Source organism: Dermacentor silvarum, chromosome 1 (assembly GCF_013339745.2).
Source record: "Dermacentor silvarum isolate Dsil-2018 chromosome 1, BIME_Dsil_1.4, whole genome shotgun sequence".
In the NCBI taxonomy this organism is placed as follows: domain Eukaryota; kingdom Metazoa; phylum Arthropoda; class Arachnida; order Ixodida; family Ixodidae; genus Dermacentor; species Dermacentor silvarum.
Genome location: NC_051154.1, coordinates 326,784,537 through 326,804,112, shown reverse-complemented (window position 1 = coordinate 326,804,112; position 19,576 = coordinate 326,784,537). Strand labels below are relative to the sequence as shown.

The 19,576-nt window shown below is 45.9% G+C and overlaps 2 protein-coding genes across 6 annotated transcripts in view; one reads left to right on the top strand and one right to left on the bottom strand.

Annotated features, from left to right (window-relative positions):
* LOC119437340 (uncharacterized) overlaps positions 1 to 19,576 on the top strand; it is a 583,955-nt gene that overhangs the window by 203,224 nt on the left and 361,155 nt on the right. For 2 of the 4 annotated variants that reach the window (XR_007464963.1, XR_007464962.1), the window contains exons 2-3: positions 2,749 to 2,841; positions 3,671 to 4,478. The exons of 1 other annotated variant lie outside the window; for it this stretch is intronic. The gene's annotated coding sequence lies outside the window, so the exon portion shown is untranslated. Of the gene's footprint in view, positions 1 to 2,748; positions 2,842 to 3,670; positions 4,479 to 19,576 lie in introns of those variants that run through there. One more of the 4 variants, XR_007464964.1, reaches the window with a different exon arrangement.
* Positions 1 to 19,576, bottom strand: part of LOC119437342 (uncharacterized) — a 528,585-nt gene that overhangs the window by 356,359 nt on the left and 152,650 nt on the right. The window lies entirely within an intron of this gene.

Here is a 19,576-nt window from a genome sequence, read left to right as displayed (position 1 = left end):
CTTGTAACCATTGTTTTTTTTTTCTAATGACTGATAAGCTAATGTAGTGTAATTAAGTAGGCAGTCTATCAGTGTATATATATGTGTATGTATACCGTCAAATTCCGAGCAAGCGCCCCCCCTCGAGCAAGTCGAAATTACCGGCAAAGTTAGGGGGGGCGCTATCCCGGAACGGCACCAAAATTCAAGATGGCCACGACAAAATTTTTCCGCAAAAAGAAAAAGTGAAGTTGGAATAGCATTAAAATTTTATTGAACATGAACTTTATTAAGCCAAAGATTTGTTAGTGGTGTTTATCACTCTCAACACCACCGTTACTCAAAACCACCAAAAGAACTACAGAAAGCGCATCGACGCTGCACCGGCGCGTAGCCGCGACCGGCGACGCGAACATTGGTTATGCAGCTTGTATTCCAGGCAAAATTATGTCCGCGAGAGTAAAGTGACGCGTAATGTTCACTTTATTAAAAACCATGTCCACGGTGAAACGTTTAGCACTCATGAGAGTTCCGATACAAGTGAAGCTCAGCTGCAGTGCATGGCTACTGACGGCGGACAGCGAACCGCGGCTCGGCCATGCTCGCATCGCAGCTGGTGGCGCCGCAAATATCGGCATGTTTTCTTCATCGTGTGAAATTATTGCGAGGAGAGGGTAAAGCGGCAACGACGGTAACAAAACATTGCTGCTTGGGAGCGTCGGCGGTTCGTTCTGAAGCGCCGTCTGCTGCAGATTCGAAGTGAACTGAAAAAGGCCTAGCGACGATACCGGTGGCGTGCGATTAGCAGCGGTGAAGCTGCCGGCAATGCCAGAGCATAGCCGCGACCACTCCTCAGTCAACGAGTGGTCACGTCACTGTGCCGCAGGGAACTCCTTTGTGCCGTGTGAGAGGCAGATCTCGCCGTCGGCCGGCGGTCCGTGTACTACAGACCGCCAGCCGCAGTTCGCCCCAATGCACTCGCGTGCCCACTGGGGCGCCCGGGTACGACCATGATTCGATGAAATGGCTCATCCGGGCGCCCGATGTGCACAGGTGCGATTTGCCGAATTTGCCATCATTTTCGTGGACTGGATGTGGCAGGCCAGCGTTGGTGTGGAGGGGGGGGGGGGGGGGGGCGCTTTCCCGGAACGGCGCGGAAATTTGAAATTAGCAGGGAAGTTAGGGGGGGGGGGGCTCTTGCACGGGTGGGGGCGCTTGCTCGGAATTTTACGGTATATATGTGTGTATGTATATACATGTTCCAGGATTATCAGTCTCCTGCATATCAGAAGAATTGATAGTTGCGAGATGTGATGGAAACACTTGTTTTAATAACTTTGCAAGCAATATCATCAGAAGATTGCTTATAAATAACCACTGTCACAACAGATTGCATGGTACTGCAATAGTAAGAGCTATCTGCTGTTAAGATAAAATAGAAGTATGTGCTCTAAACAGCGTGACATCACTACGAGTGCTCTTCCTATCTGCCACACCTCTGAAGTTGACGCTGATTGGCAGAAAACGTTCCGCCGGCTGCATCTATCTGCATAGGAGCGCTGCTGACAGCATCTACGAATTGTACTTTGAAAGTAACCGTCCTCAATATACTAGCACAACAATGTAGTGTTGTTGCCAAGTGCATGGTGCCTTAGCATGTGGCGATTTCATAAGAATGACTCTAACGTATATGAAACAGCCACAATACTTTTTGAAAGCGAATATTTTACCACAGAACATGGACACTTTCTGGTGGCAAAAGGACACTTCGCTTAAATGACTGTTCTTTGGAAAAAATTTTGCATTGCATTGTTGTACTTTATTTGCGTTCATTTAAGCTGTAATCTTAAACTACATACAAGATTAACTTTGTCTGCATTGATAGGGGTGTGCAAATAGTCTCGGCATAATAGACTCAGCACTAGGTCTCAATCACACTTCTAACTGTGCTTAATACACTAAGCATCCTTGTACTTAAGAGACTGAAATGAAAGTAACAAGTTGATCTGCCTTGGATGTACGAGGATGTCCCTTGGGACTTTATTTTCTAGGTTGCAGTCAAAGTGATTGAAATCTTCTAAGGCCCACTGTTTGGTGCTTGAGCACTTGCAAATGATCCCAACAACATCTATGTCAAATTGCCTTCGTATGCTAGTCTGCTGCCTATTTGGACATACTTATTCCTTGATCCAGCCCCACAAGAGAAAGTGACATGGGGTAGTAGTGCAAATAAGATAGAGAATAGGGGACTGGACATTACAGGTCCTATGTTGTTTCGTTTGCTGTTCTTTCTGTCCATCTTATTTGCACTACAATGACTTCCCCAAGCTTCAACCAGATAGTCCAACAAGTTCTTTTTTTTTTTTTCAAAATAGCATGGTGCCACACACCAGCACTTTGTGCTCGGAAGCCAGCCCTCATCCCTTTTCATTCGGCAAACTGTTGCACTATTCAGATGTCTGCTGTCTGTCTAAAGTAATATTGTGGCCCCGGGTTGTCATCTGTCATCAGCATAGTGCAGTTCTTGGGTGCTTTCGTCCATAGTGAAGTTTTACTCCAACATATACAGAATCTTTGAAGGTACAAAAAACATAAGAGGTATGGACTTTCTGGACAACCTTGTACATGTGCTATTGATGCAAAGCTTATATTTGTTCGCATTTGATTAATGCATCATCTTCCGAAGCTGTAAACCGGTACATTTCAGCCTTCTTCCTTTTTTAGGTACTCTTTTTAATTAGTTGCTGTAACTTTTGTCTCTTCCTTCAGCGGCACCAGCCAGTACTACTCGCACAAGTCTTTATGGGAAGACCAAGCTCAGTCATCAGTCCAGTCGGCAATCTCATCGGTTAAAAGTGCCAAGTAAGGAGAAACGTCAGCTTAACTAAAGAAGAGAGTTGGGGTAGTTGGTGCTGTTGCTGTTACTGCTACTGGTTTCCTGTACGAAAAACTTGTTAGTGGAAAAGGACAGGGCACAGGACAGAGTGCTAGTTCACTACTAGCACTATTAGCTTCTTTGTCAGTCTGCAATCTAGTCAGGAACCATATGTTATTCTACATTTACTTATGCTCCAACTTAAACTGCTCTAAAAGCAACAAAACCAGCTGCTCTTAGCGATTCCAGCTGTACATTTTTTGCATCAGTTTCAATTCACTTCTTTGAACAGAACTTTGGTGGACTGTTATTGCTATTGCGTTTCCTTAGGGCTGTGGTATGCAGGATCACTGTACTGTATGCTCTCAACTGCCATTTCTTTTATTTGCTTAAGATGTTTGCAATAATTTATCTATATAGCATTCTCATAACTTGAGCAGCTAGCAATAACCATGCCATCCAGGCCATCCACGTTTTCATTGCACATTTCGGTCTAAATGGCTGGATGTTTACAAACAATGAAGTGTTTCATTTATAAGTTGTTGTTAGAGGAAGAGAACATTCGAAGTAATTATAGTAGAGCAGCTGCACTGTTCACCTGCAGAAAATGCTTGAGGAAAGAAATAATACAGGCACAAGTGTTGTTGCACTATTGTGCCTAGTGTTTAACTGAGCCCGAGAAGGGAGTCAACAAGTCTTTCTCCGTTCCTTTTCTGCTTGCTTATGCAGCTTTCATTCCTGTGTCTTACGTACGAGCTAGTCCAGAAAAATCTCCTGAAAGCCATAGAATAATGAAACTATATATTTGTTTTTCAGCCTGGCTGTGCTCCTCGGTGTCCGGAGCAGGGGAGTTCCAGTCGTTAAACTTGAGCGTCTCCAGACTGACAGTGTACAAGCATTGTGACATGCCCTTTCAAGACAATGTGACAGCAGATTCCCAATCACCTGGCAGCGAGAAACTAAGTTCTGAAGACTCTGATACTGAGTGTGATCTTCCCAAGTTCTCAAAAGCAAGTCGCAGATGGAAGACTGGCCACAGCCCGCAAGATTACTGCCGTTGGGCACACGGAGACAGAATCCTCGGACGACAGCTGGTCAGTGTCTTCATTACGCCTCTGGCGTTAGTTTGTCCCTCCAAACGAGGGCACATGGAACAAGATCCTAAGGTACATTTCTGCCAATCTACTTTGGTGGCGTTTCCGTTGACTGCTGTTTGAAGGATACACTATGCACAACAGGCAAACCTAAGGATGAAGCCTTGTTGGGACTCCCTGCCTTCACATTATGTATGTTGCTGCCGTGGTGGTAACTGTTGGGTAATGACACCTATCAGCTATTGCAAGTGCAGTTGCTCAATCTCTTATTACTGACGTGCCCTTTCCCCATAGATATTACATTGTGACCAACGTACACCCACAATAGTAAAGTATGCTCAGTGTTATGATTAACTGTAGGATGAAGCGTTGTACACAAAGTAGTTACACAGGTAAATCTGAAGGACATGCTTTCTAACATTGTTGATCAAGGAACTCGTTAGTTTATCTACCGGCATGTCATAATTAGTTGGTCTGACAGTCACCCGGTAGTTGCTTCTCATAATAAAATGTTCGTTGCAAGACAAGATGTTTGTAGTTTTCGGAAAAAAATAAATATTTAGGATTGTGCAACAGTTTTTTTCTCTGAGCTGCATGATTTCCTCAAAACTGATCTTCTTACTCCCTCAATGGGGAACCAGGAGGTGCTACGGCAGTTTGGGTGTGCAGCTGAAATATGCTGACACCATCCGATAGGGAGGCTCCGAAAATGGTACGACATTTTGGATGATAGCTGAACGCGCGCCTGTATCAACGTTCGCTTTCGTTCTATGCATCGAGCCAAGCTCTGGCCATACGGCCCTACCTGATGCGCGGTGGAGAAAAGCAACCTGGACCCATGTACCTGAAGATGAGCGGGGGAATTGATAACCTGAAATCGCAGCATGTGCAGCTGAAAACTGTTTCTACCTCTCACTACGCTGTGTGCTATGGCGCTGCTGCTGGCACGCGAAGTTTTAGCGCTGGTTGCCCATAGTGGCATATTTTTCTAGATATGCTCACTGATCGCTAGCACCAGACACCATTTGTGATCACAGTGCATACAGAATGTTTGAGTGCACATGGCGCCACCTACCGCTGCCTATGTTATTGTCATTGTGTTAACTGACCTTTTCATACTTATTTGACGCTTTGATTGCACATGAATAATGTAGCTTTGCAGATGAACTAGACTTCACTGATTGCCTCATTGCTGTCTTCTGCTCTGTCATCGTACTGCTGTCGCAGCCTTTAAAGAAACTTCTATGCTGCGGGTGAGCAATGTGAAACTTTTGGTATGCCACCATGGCAAAGGTTGGGATTCTATAAATAGCCTCTAAACCCCTCTCAGCTTGAAGGCGAGCAAGTGCTCTTCATCACAGGGTGCGTACAGGTCCTTGAAGTCCTTGAAAACCCTTAAATTGAAAAGTGCGCTTCAAGGCCCTTGAAAGTGCTGGAATTTTTTTCCTTACTTGAAAATCCTTGAATTTCGTGAGCACTGTACTCTGATATCGACATTGCGACCTCCTTTTTGTGGCAGATCGCCATCGATCTGACAAACTCCTTATTTCAGAAACAATACGCCGGCGCGAGCACACATCGTTCCGTTTTGCAGAACTGCACGGAAAAAATAAAAGGCTTCACCGCGTCAAACTGCTAACGGAATGAGAGACCCGTGCCGCGCTTCGGTGCTGTTTACGCTGCTTTCCTCACCCTATCATTCGTTCCACTCCTCGCCCGTCGGTCTGCCTTCTCCCACTTTCACTCTTGCGCGTGAGGTGAAGCTAAAGAGAGCTATAGTGGAGCAATTTTATCGCTGATGCTCAGTGCCTTTGGATGGAGGTTTACATTATTTATGAAATATAACTGCAATAACATCGTATTTTCCGGTCTATAATTCGCACCTATGTAAAAGACGCACCCCCCTCAAAACGTCAATTCTTCCGAAAAAACGTATATAAATCGCACCGGTGTACAAGATGCACCTGTTCTTTCCGTAAGCGATTTAAAAAGTTACAGTGACGTTTCGCTCCGGGAATGCGGGTCACGCGCAAGCGTATGCATGGGTGCCATATATTTCTACTTGAGGCGCATTTCTGCCGTTGTGTTTGTCGCGATGTTCCGTTTAAAGTTCTATAAGACGCACCGACGAAAAATTCTGAAAAAAATGCGTCTTATACACCGGAAAATACGGTATACTGAATGTTTTGGAAATGTTTGATGAACCAGCCCAACTCAGTACTGCAGAAGCCTGAGCAGCTGTTGTGAATGTTCATTGTGTTTGAATATTGCAGACTTTAGAAATGATCAAGACTTGACATGGCTTTACAAAATTGCAATATACATCTATTAATTATAATATAATGGATGTGTAGCAAGACTACACTGAATGGTTTGGAAATGTTAGGTAAACTTGCCCAGTTTATACTGGAGAAGTCATAGTAGGTGTTGAGAGCATTCATTGTGTTTTGTGAACTTAGTGTCATAGTAGGTGTTGAGAGCATTCATTGTGTTTTGTGAACTTTTTTTTTTTTTGTATTGTTGTGAACTTGCATAGTGATCAAGCCTAGACATTATTCACATCATTGGGATATACATTTATTTCTTCTTATTTTAGTGCAATAACCCTATGCTGAATGTTTTTAATATTTTGGTGAACTTTACCCAGCCTATACTGGAGAAATCTCAGCCGCTGTTGTAAGCGTTCATTTTGTGCTGCGATTTGAGAAGTTATCAAGGCTAGACATTTTTATTATAATTGTGATATACATTTATTTATTGCAAGTGCTATAAAACTAGTCATTTTTGGGAATGTTAGAGTAAAAAAAAAACCCTACTTTAGATGCCGCTTTGAGTCCTTGAAAAATCTGTGACAGGTCTTGGAAAGTCCTGGAATATCCTTGAATTTTTGCCTTGGAAACCTGCACGAGCCCTACATCACCTTCGCTAATATCTCCATGGGCGCTTTCTTCTCGCCGTCTACCTTTCTAGAAGACACATGGACACGATGTCAGTGCCGAACATCACATTAGTGCTCTTGTTTGAAAACATGTAACTTCCACTCATCGGGACTCTATCCTTATCGGGGCACGATGCCCTGCTCCAAAACCTCTTGCAGGTCAGTCCCGCGAAGTTTGCGGCGCGCGTGCGCGAAACGACTGCGCACTATGCTGACCCCAAGCAAGAGCGAAAGAGGCTACTTAGTCCCTTTTGTGCCTATGTAATCCCGCAGTTAGCTTGCATTAGCAGAGTATGACTACGTGAGGAAGCCAGATTACAGGAAATGCAAAAGCCATGCGGGGAAAACAACATAAGGGGGTGCAAGAGAGTCTAGCATCCCCACAAACTACAAGCAGTTGCGCCGGATGGAACTGATGTCCCTCTTAGATAGAGCAATCGAGAGCTTTTACCCTGTTGATGTCACATGCATCGCATCACAATGTGCACAGAAAAAGTCTAGGAAAGGATGGAGGATAGAGCATGTGATTGTTTTTTTTTTTTTTGTATTATCGTAGGTGGTTTAGGGACCTTTTAACTGCATAAAGGTATTGCCGAGTAGCTGTCCTTTTTAAAGCGAAGCTTTCTTTGCCTCTTCCTTCGACTTTTCCACTGCTGGGGCCGTATTCTGAAACGTTCCATTTCGACGATAGCCACGTTCAATAAGTCAACCGGCTGCTTACCCGTGACGTCAGCATGCGCTACCAACACGTGCACTCGAACACTTTGCAAAACACACGAGAGGGCACACCGTGAGAGTGCAGAGTGGCTCAAGTGTGTTGTTTTCGAATGTATTGGCCTTAGTATGACACAGGCGTGTTCAGTTATTTAATATGTGTTGGGAGCACGCACTGACACCGTGACGTCAAAATGGCGTACACTGGAATTACTAGGTGGCGCGACTTATTTTCCTGTTTCAACCAGCCAATTGGCGCTCGCCTGAAAGCGAAATCGAAATATCGCCAAAGTGGAACGTTTGAGAATACTGCCCCTGCTGCTGCCTTGCACGCTGCATCGGAGGGTGGTTGAGACCTCGCGGCAGGGATAGGCGACGTCAACAAAGTTTCAGTAGAGCGAGGCCACAATGCACTCTGGATTCGAAAACGACGAACTCTTCAAGCGTCTGTCTTCCGGGGAGTTCAACGCTTGCCGGTGATTGGCTGCTCTCTCCCTCCCGTTGTCACAAATTCTGCATACTGCCACTTTGTGACGCTGCAGCAACTGAACAGAACGCTAAATGAACAAAGATCTCTGATTGCGCCCTTGGTTGAATTAAGTGCTTACAGAAATTACGTAAACTATGAGAGGGCTGCTGAATTCCCAGTACACTTGATTTGCTTTTACAGGTATCGGAGGGAGGTAGAGTCAACTGGCATGAATTCGATCCTTGCGAAATCACAAGATTTGGTGGAATTATCAAAGGTCAAATGTACAAATGGTGGCAAAATGAATTAATGCATTCATTCGGTGTTACCCTTGCAAACGTGTTTTTTCACGCCATATTTCTTGTCGATCGGTTTCCTGCTGAGAGGGGGGCATCTTTCTAAACATCCTACAGAATCTTTCTTGACCTTGATAGAAAACGCTGTGTAATTGCCACGCGACACCATGCTGAATGGACAGACTGCTAAATATAGGGGCGTGACACGATACAGAACAAATGGCATCACAGGCAGGAATACCGTTGGCCACAAAAAGATAAACATAAAACAGTTTCATGCCTGGAGAAGCAGTAGCATCGTCTGTTGAATTTCTTTTTTCAAGCATTTAGTAATCACTGCATGCATAAGGAGGCACTGACGGGGGAGGCATTTTTTGTGTTACCATAGCAATGTATAGTTTCTCGCTGGGACCTTGCACTGCGTTCGAATTAAATGAAAAGTAAAATTGAGGTCGAATTAAAGGATGTATCAACTTGACTTTACAAGCTTGACTCTATCAAGTGATTCAATAAGCTTATTACTTCTGTGATAGCTGCTCACTTTTATAATTAGAACAACGAAAAGCTTAAGATTGTGTGTAAGCTTATGCATTCATGTGCTTTCTGCTGCTACAGAAGCCATTGGGTGTGCCACACACTAGACGGCCATGTGCTTCAACAGTGCTTTGCTTTCAAGAACTTGTGTCCATCTCGGTGACCCTGAGACTTTGTGGAGGTGTCCTAGTCATAGGTCGGCAGTGTGGGAGAACACTCACTCACCATAATTTTTTCCAGGCCCCGCACTCACTCACGTTCACACTCACCTCCACTCACACTCGCAGCACTCACTCACAGGCACTCAGCTCACAGGCACTCACTCGCACTCACCTGAACTCACTCACAGCACTCACTTTCACTCACACTCACTGGCACTCACTCGCACTCATCTCCACTCACACTCACTGGCGCTCACTCGCACTCATCTCCACTCACACTCACTGGCGCTCACTCGCACTCATCTCCACTCACACTCACTCGCACTCACCTGCACTCACTGGCGCTCACTCGCACTCACTGGCGCACTCACTCGCACTCACTGGCGCTCACTCGCACTCACCTGCACTCACTGGCGCTCACTCGCACTCACCTGCACTCACTGGCGCTCACTCGCACTCACCTGCACTCACTGGCGCTCACTCGCACTCACCTGCACTCACTGGCGCTCACTCGCACTCACCTGCACTCACTGGCGCTCACTCGCACTCACCTGCACTCACTGGCGCTCACTCGCACTCACCTGCACTCACTGGCGCTCTCACTTTCGCACTCACTGGCGCTCACTCGCACTCGCCTGCACTCACTCGCACTCGCCTGCACTCACTGGCGCTCACTCGCACTCGCCTGCACTCACTGGCGCTCACTCGCACTCGCCTGCACTCACTGGCGCTCACTCGCACTCACCTGCACTCACTGGCGCTCACTCGCACTCACCTGCACTCACTGGCGCTCACTCGCACTCACCTGCACTCACTCGCTCACTCGCACTACACTCGCATTCACTTACACTCGCATTCACTTACACTCGCATTCACTTACACTCGCATTCACTTACACTCGCATTCACTTACACTCGCATTCACTTACACTCGCACTCACTTACACTCGCACTGGCACTCGCTCGCACTCGCACTAACACTCACTGGCACTCGCTCGCACTCGCCTCCACTCGCACTCGCACTAACATTCACTGGCACTCGCTCGCACTCGCCTCCACTCGCACTCGCACTAACATTCACTGGCACTCGCTCGCACTCGCCTCCACTCGCACTCGCACTAACATTCACTGGCACTCGCTCGCACTCGCCTCCACTCGCACTCACAATCACTGGCACTCACTCGCACTCACCCCTTTGAAATGAGTGCGAGTGTGAGTGAGTGCACTCATGAGTCACTGTGCCGATCTATACCGCTCACAATTCGTGTATATTCATAACTAAGCTTCCAATTTAGCACCTGTTGCATCGGGAGTGCGCCAAGGCAGTGTTTTGGACCCAGGTTTATTTTTAATATACATAAAAAATTTGCCTTCCCGATTATATGGTAACATCCGTCTATTCGCTGACTATTGTATTTCGTACCGCGAAATTAATCACAGTGATAATCACCATATACAAAATTCTGCCTTTTCTTTGGTGTCAGGAGTGACAGATGACTCTAAATGCCGAAAAATCTGTAACGCTAACAGTAAGAAAGAAACAGATATCTGAGTTTACTTACATTATTAATGACACACCTCTCACTTGTGCATTTCAGCATAATTATTTAGGTGTCACTTTAACATACGCTCTCCAATGGGAAAGCCATGTTTACAAAATAACCTCAAGTGGAAATCAATGTACATGCTGAGCACTAAACCGACTCTTCTTTCTGAGAAGACACCTTCGTCTTTCGCCCCCAGATAAAATTTGCTGGCCTACAAAATGCTTGTTCGAACAGTGTTGGGGCACGCCAATATTGTTTGGTTTCCGTACACAAAACAGTGTTGGGGCACGCCAATATTGTTTGGTTTCCGTACACAAAATAACTCATTGCATTGTATAAATGGGTGCAGAGGAAGGCAATAAGGTTATGTTTTAATAAATACAAATTAACGGATTCATTGACTAAATTATTAAAGAGAGCTGGTTTATTAACACTGCAAAGTAGAGCAAAACTAGCACGACTAAAGTTTTCGTTTCATTTTATTCATGGTGACATAAACATTGACGTCAGCCCCAAACTCTCTCTGTCATTGACATTAGACGTGTGCATGCTTGCCGCCCGTGCTCGCTAAGCTCCCCTTCGGTCGGATTTATCCAAGAGAGCGGGAAATAGAGGGAGAGATTGACTGTCCGCATAGTCAGCCACTTAACGCCGAAACAAACGCAAAAGGGAGAACAAAGCGCTATCTATCATTGCATCTTCGCTTTTTCTCCATGTATGCGGGCGTGCGTGTCTGTTACTCTGTGCTAACTTGGGTAGTCCCTCTTCCGCTCTGCCTGTTTATATAAGGAGCCTCTACGTGTACGTTTAAGAGGGAAGCAGGAAGAAAATGAGGAGCCACTACAACCTCTGAAGGCGGCATGACCAGCGAAGCTGTAGCAAATCACACGGTAATTAACGTCTTCACTCAGTGGAAGTCATGGCAAAATTTGCCAGTCATGATTTGGATATGTCTGCCATCAGCGCTCCAGCCCATACATATTCCCTGGTGTATTAAAGAAAATCTCGCAGTTTTCCCCGAAAGGTGAAGCTTCGATTTTGATAGCAAATTAGTAGAGAGCTATACGAAGCAAGGATAGTAGTTTAATGGGCCGTATAAACTTGTAAACATTCGCCTACTAACTAAATAGACAAGCACGGTGTCACGCGCGAATAGGTAAACATGAACGCATCTCGCTCGATGACCGCGGAAACTCGCTGTCAGAAAGCTGGAGTAAGGAGGCGCAGCTATAGCCACGAGTGAATTGACCTTCGTGCCGCCTGTCGCTTCAAAGCGAACTAAACGTCGAAAACACCGCGCATACGAAGTTACCGGCTCTAGTTGAACATTGTTCACGTCACAAATCGCTTTGAAGAGGAGGCGCGCGCGCCACTTTTTCCCTGTCGCAGATCGCTTTCGAGATACGAAACCCACGCGGCCGCCGCCGGAGCAAAACGACCCCCCCCCCCCCCCCCTTCAATGCCTGACGCGCGACAGAAGCAGCGCGCTTCCTCTGGCACTCACTCGCACTCTACTCACCTCCACTCAGTGGCACTCACTCGCACTCACCTGCACTCACACTCAGTGGCACTCACGCCATAGGTCGGCGCACTCACTCACTCACTCGCACTCATTTCAAAGGTGTGAGTGTGGGTGAGTGCCAGTGAGTTGAGGTGAGTGCCACTGAGTGTGAGTGGAGGTGAGTGCCAGTGAATGTGAGTGGAGGTGAGTGAGAGTGAGTGAGTCTGAGTGCAGGTGAGTGAGTGTGAGTGCCACCGAGTGCGAGGAGATGAGTGTGAACGTGAGTGAGTGTGAGTGCCACCGAGTGCGAGGAGATGAGTGTGAACGTGAGTGAGTGTGAGTGCCACCGAGTGCGAGGAGATGAGTGTGAACGTGAGTGAGTGTGAGTGCCACCGAGTGCGAGGAGATGAGTGTGAACGTGAGTGAGTGTGAGTGCCACCGAGTGCGAGGAGATGAGTGTGAACGTGAGTGAGTGCGAGTGCTGGTGAGTGTGAACGTGAGTGAGTGCGAGTGCAGGTGAGTGTGAACGTGAGTGAGTGCGAGTGCAGGTGAGTGCGAACGTGAGTGTGAGTGGAGGTGAGTGCGAACGTAAGTGTGAGTGGAGGTGAGCGTGAACGTGAGTGACTGCGGGGCCTGGAAAAAGTTGTTGTGAGTGAGTGTGACTGAGTATTCTCCCACGCTGCTGACTTATGGGTTCAGTTTTCAAACTTCTGGGACTGCGTGGGAGCCGCCATCGATTTTCGGATCACGTGGCGCTGCTGTCGCAATTTGGTGTTGCTCGGTCAGCACGGCGCCCAGGGGGCGGCGAACCACTGTTCGTGGCTGTTCACGTGGTTTGGCGGTGTGTATACATGCGTATTTTGCTGCAGTCTCGGTGCTTTTTGCGACACTCTTGTGCGTGTTCAAATGCACTGTGCATTTTGAGGAGTTGCCGACCCGTATTATCAAATTTTATTTTTATTCACGGTTCCTGCAGCGAGAACGTGCCTTGAATGTGCAAGTAAAATCAGCTTGCAAGCAAGCAAAGCGCATGTAGGTTTGAACATTGCACTTGTGAATGTGGTGCTATGATGAAAGAAAGTAGTGCTAGCTTCATTTCTTTTGTCCAGAAATGAAGTGCTGAGAGTGTATATATCGACAGAACGTGTCTTGGATTTATTCCTACTATTTTAAAATAAGTGCACCGATCGGCCTGCTGACCGCTACTACTGCTCATTAGGAACATCTATGAGCACTAATTAATTAGTTAAATAACCGATTCGCCTGCTGACAGTTACATCTGCTGATTAGTAACAACAATTAGTAACTCAACTGATTAATTAATTTAAAAATTGAAGAGGGCACTTGGTTATCCCTACATGGATGAATGCGAAGACATTGCAACCACCGAAGGTCGAGGGTTCGAGTACCATAATTAACTCTATCTTAATTAACTGTGCCTTAATTAACTTCGCCTTAATACCAAATGTAGTGGGTTCGACTCCCACCAAAGATCGTGGGTTCGAGCACCTTAATTAACTATATCCTAATTAACTGGACCTTAATGAACTTTGCCTTAATTAACACCAGCGTAGTGGGTTCGACTTCCACTAATAGTCGTGATTTTGAGTGTCTTAACTCCATTTTAATGAACTGTGCCTCAATTAAATTCATCTTAATTCACACTGCCTAAATACACTTTGCCTTGATTAAATTTTCATTAATTGACGTCATCAACTGCCTCGATTTGCTCACATGGGCTCCCTTGACTTTTTCGACCATCGTTTGGTCATTCAAACGCCGCCTACGCTGGGTTTTCTGCTTAATGAGTCATATAATGAATTCGCAATAATTAGTAATAATCAGCAACAGATCATTACAGCTACTAACCAGCTGCTTATAGATACTATTCAGCAACATTTGATTAGTAGAGCGCTGTAGACGGCCAGGGCTGCTGGGGACCTGGACTAAGGACTCCAACAGTGCACTCCCGGGGAGCGGAGCTGGATTTTCACAAGTCACTAAAGTTTTTCAATCAATCTGGTAAACGCGAGGCTATACAAACATAAATATTGCCGCCCAAGCACTCCGTACAGATGGTTAACCAGCGAAGCTAAAACGTGCGGCCCCGGTGTTTATCACTGGGTTAATGCCGACGGTCCATAAAATACTTCTCAATTATTGGTTAAGTCTTTGTGTTTCTTAATGAGGTTACACACACTTTCGGCTGCGATGGAGAGAACGTCGTCCCTGACATACCGGTATGCCTGCATTCTGACGTCGCTTGCCTTCGATGCCTCGAGTTTGCTTGGTGGCGTGGTTGGCAGCATTGGCCCGCCATTGTCGCTTGCGATTCCTCGAAATGGCTTCATCTGTCCGTCACGTAAGACAATGAATGGGTCATACCCCTACAAACGCGGCCTCCCCATTACGACGACAGAGAAGTGAAATTCTACGCTGGAATGATTAGCGGCAATGGAGCCAGCTGTGGAAGAAGGCGACGACGAACGCGGTAGTAGTGGCACGAGTGCGTGCCAAGCACGAGCGCAACCCGAGGGGCGCCAACGATCCAGCTGCGGAAGACGACGCTCGAGTCATTGCTGATGATGATAGTTTTCGGCATACAGGAGACAGACGGACGACTCGGCTAGCCACATACAGCTTCGCTATAAAAAAGGCATCAGTGAAAACACTTGTTGCTTTCGGAAGTCGCATAGTCGGAGGATTCAAGTGCCTTCGCCAACGCAGAGAGAGAGAGATAAAACTTTTTGTCCATGATGGGGTCTGGGGGCGGCGGGGGTTGGGAGACTAACCCCAAGGCCTCCCCTTCCTCAGACGGCGGCCAGCCCTTGTTTTCTGGCGGCGTCTTCGGCCATCCGGACGGCCCAGAGCTGCTCCTCTGGGTCCAAGCTGAGCAGCAAAGTCTCCCACTGCTCGGCCGTAGTTATGATGTGTGTAGTGTTAGTGCGGTGAGTGTTGGTGGGTGTAGCTTTCGGGCATGCCCAGATTATGTGATTGAGGTCAGCGCGGGCCTCACAGGCTTTAGTGGGGAGTATGCATCGGGGTAAATTCGGTGGTATAGCACGGGGTTTGGGAAAGTTCGCGTCTGAAGTAGTCGCCAAGTGGTGGATTGAGATTTATTCAGTGTTTTGTGTGCTGGTGGGTAGCATAATCGCTCTCTGCAGTAGTGGAGGAGGATTTCTCTGAATGTGACCATGCGGTCGCGCGCGTGTCCGCTGTTCGTACAATTCTGTACAATAAGTGGTGTACCATTTGTTCACTATTTTGACATTCAATTTGTAACAGCAGAAAACCGGTAGTTCTTCACTGATGGAGTCACTATATGCTGAATTCAGTTTCTTTTTATTTATATTACTCATTGCCTTTTTGTCTTACTTTTTAATTAAGCTGTTACATATGTTCGTCTTTTTTGCATTTTTACTTTTATTTTTCATTCTTTGTTTTACGCTCCCTGGCCATACTAACACTATAGGACGACTCGCGCACACATTTCCCGATCTCTTTGCTCATAAGGTTTCTACATTGCTCTGACATTCAAGCCAAAGGGGGATTGGGCTTGGCTAGTTTTCAGTGTGGCGTTCGTTTCGTTGTCGCAATGACAGCAAGTGCGCCCGCGCGCACTTGCTGGACAACATGCTATCTTCACAATGTAAGCGAAATTAAGCTGTATTACGTTAGATGTATTACGTGAGTACACTGTGGGAACTTCGTGCAATACGATTCACACTAATTGCTTTGTTCATTGCATATTGGTTAAGGAAACACACCTGCTTCCCGACATTACAAGGTCGTCGCTCAACTTATGTTGCACTATCTGATTCTACGTCGTGTCAGTTGCAACTCCCTGTCAACATGACCCAACGCTTTTATCTTTGCCTTGATATACTGTTTCTTTACTTGGTTACAATGTTTGCTGCTTGTAAGTTCCATATTCGTGATGCAATAATTCTTGCAAATCATTTCTATTAGTGTAATGCAGGTTTAACACAAAGGTATTCAGTGACTTTCAGAGTGTCACTGTTAAACATCACTATAAGGGTATAGTAAAAACTGCGAGACTTTGGTTAATGCTTTCATTTAAAAGGTCACAGAAATTGCATTGATATTTTGTCAATTGTATTTTTATTTATATAGTCATTTCATCTGAGGCAGACCTAGTGCCATGTCCCAAGATCTGAGGCCCCACAGCAAATGTCATCCGGTGTTGAGGGTCCCAAGAATTCGACACCTTGAGTGAAGCCACAATGAAAAATGCCAGGCATGTTTTATTAAAGCCTTGTTGCTTTTGTTCTCGCAGCGTGTAGAACGGAGAAAATAAACGTACCCCGCTTCCGCCCCCGCCCCCCCCCCATCTGGATCCGGACCATCATTTGCCAGAGCTCTCCTTCCAGATATGTTCGGAAACGAGCACCAGCTGTTCCACGGTGCGTGCAACGAGCGAAGCTTTCCTTGCTCGTTGGAGTGCCCCTGCCGTTGAGAACAGCCTTTTAACTGTTCCAGATGACGCGGGCACGCCTAAGCACACAACTGCGAGCTTTGCGAGACGTGGGAATGTTTCCCCATGCTTATGCCAATAAGCTAACATGTCGTCCGCTGTCGTGATGTGCTGTGATGCACTCGTGATGTGCTGTTGGACAAACAACATCCAACAGTGCGTAGGGGTCGCGTGCGTTGCCTATCCCTTCCTGCCCCACGTCACATTGAGCCTGTTGCGAGGACGCTTTGTCAGCAGTGGCTGCTAGGCCCTGTTCAAAAGAAGCATGGGAATACAACGCGAGTGACGCATTAAGGTTGCAAAACTCGCAATACAATATTTGAAAATATTACGCGAGGGACGCGATATTACAAAACTCGTAATGCGTCATTTGAATGCCGAATTGATCGGCAAAATTATTACATCCAATACTGTAAATGGTTGCTTCACAGGCTAAGATTGTCTCTCTTCGAAGGGAAGTATTAGTAAAAGAATCGGCGTAAGTACGCGATAGAAACCGACTCTCGTAATAAAAAAAAATAACTTGGGTAGATGAACACGGCACAACTTTTATGAGAAAGCAATATGAATGAACTAGTTGACAGCCGATATTGAGAATAAAGAGCAACACATGCATACATTTCACTTCATAAATGTGCAAGCGCACGAGAAAAATTTCGACCCCACACTTCATAAATGTGCAAGCGCACGAGAAAAATTTCGACCCCAGTGTCTTTCCAACACATGGCCGATTTGTAACGCTGGATGAGAAAGACCTATTCGTAACAACCCTCTAGATTTCCACTTTACACTCCAATACAGTTTCATGCATTGTGATATGACGTTCGGCCAGCCTCAGAATCGAAGGCGACATCCTTGGAGTCTCATTAATTTAAATTATGAAGTTACTGATCATGGCACACAGGAAGACACGTTTGGTACCCGCGTACAGGTTCGTTACTATCTTTACGTTTGACTTGGTAGTGAATTAGCCACTAGATTGATTTCACTTTTTTTTTTCACTCTACCCATTCGAAAAATAAGGTGAGCTACCTGCACGTGGGCTTCAAGTAGCCTTTCAACAGCGGCTGTTGCTTCGTTTGCTGTGGGCTTTGCAAGCCCTGGAGCAACCGATGCATTAAATACTTGGAGTTTTTGTCGTGGGTGGAGCACACTTGAAGCCACAAAAAAGTCGTCATAGAGCACTTTTTCGAAGCGGTTGAGTTCCTCCAGGACCGTGTTTTTTAGGTCAGGAAATCTGAAAGGGAATAAATAATTACTGACCTGAGATAAAAATATGTACTACTACTGCAACGTTATCTAAAAAAAACTGCTAGTATCGCTTGGTATATAGCCATACAATGGCAATCAGTTATTAAAAAGAAAACGCGACCCGCCACTTTGTAGGTCAATAACCCTATTGATCAGGTATCTAGGCTTTAGAGAGCCAAATAGCCTGTAAAAAAAAGGAAGGCTGTTTCTATTCGTGATCCCGTTATACGATTCAAAACTGTATTAGCTGCACTTATTCATACTTTAACCTGTTCATCGGATATCGAAATCTCAACACTAATCTTGTTTCTCGCAGTTCATGGCCAAGAGGACGAAGCGACGAAATAAGAGGAAAGTTAGTGAAATCACGCGGGTATGCGTAATTAATCGCGAACCATTCACATGTCAAGGAAAGTCCTACGCAAGGATTATGAACATTAAAAACCCCGATTTTTATTTCCTGCCTACGACTTTTTCGTGCCCAGAATAGTATGCTTACTCAGAAGTCCGGCAATTGTTGATTTGCGCGTAGCATGAGCTAATGCTGATATGTAAGTCACATGACGTCACTCCGTCCGATTGCAACCGGTCGGTGGCGTCTGCAAGAGGCCTCAGCAGCGCCAGAATTTCACAAAAACGACCAGAATTCATTTCCGTCTGAGAAACGCTTATGCGTCTTGTCGGGTTGCTTTCATTATATTCTTTCAGAACTTCATGACGGAGTTGACGACATCAATCTGAAACAGAAAGAAATTTAATTTTATTATGGGGTTTTACGTGCCAAAACCACGATCTGATTATGAGGCACGCCGTAGTGGGGGACTCCGGAAATTTGGACCACCTGAGGTTCTTTAACGTGCACCTAAATCTAAGTACACGGGTGTTTTTCGCATTTCGCCCCCATCGAAATGCGGCCGCCGTGGCCGGGATTCGATCCCGCGACCTCGTGCTCAGCAGCCCAACAAACGGAAAGTTTAGCCAAGGACAGTAGAGTTTTGCCCGATATACGTTTATAAGCAAGGTGTCTGCTTTTGGAGAAAGGGAAATTAATCAGTTTACGGTATGTTTCTGTTTAAGCAGTGACTAGGACGATTAATAATCATAAAACACTGCTTAAAATAAGGCTATTCATGAAAAATCGGTAAATGTTTTTGCAAATTCGAATCGCAATCAAATGCCAAAACCGCACGGCTTGATATAAATACACAAGGGCCTGATATTGAACTGTTTGCGGCAGCGGCCATTGCGAGCCTTCTTTGCCAATGCCATTAAGTATGCCTGCTGGCGCAAGCTGTATTAAAACTGAGCGGAATGAATGCTGCAGCCCTCGCTGTCAAGCAGCTTCTATTATATGTCCGCAGTCTGCCTTGCCTATTGCGTGCGTACTTCGACTTGCCACATAACAAGACAGGGAAGGAGAGGACGCCCCGTGTTAATTTGGTATCCCATTTCAAAGATTTTCGGTCACAGATTTTCGAACTTCGATTTTAGACCAGCGTTCAGTCTCTATTGCTGGTCGTTCGTGTCTTGGTATAGCTAGAAAATTTTCTGCACAACTATGCAAGATGTATTGAGGCAACAGTTTTTTGTTGTCTAACCAAAATGTTGCTACCCCCCCCCCCCCCCTCCCTGTATTTCTCTACATTGTCTATATTAGAACTGTACACGTTTGCCTATGAGTTTCTCCTCTAGTGACAATGACGCTGGAGACGATCAAATGCTC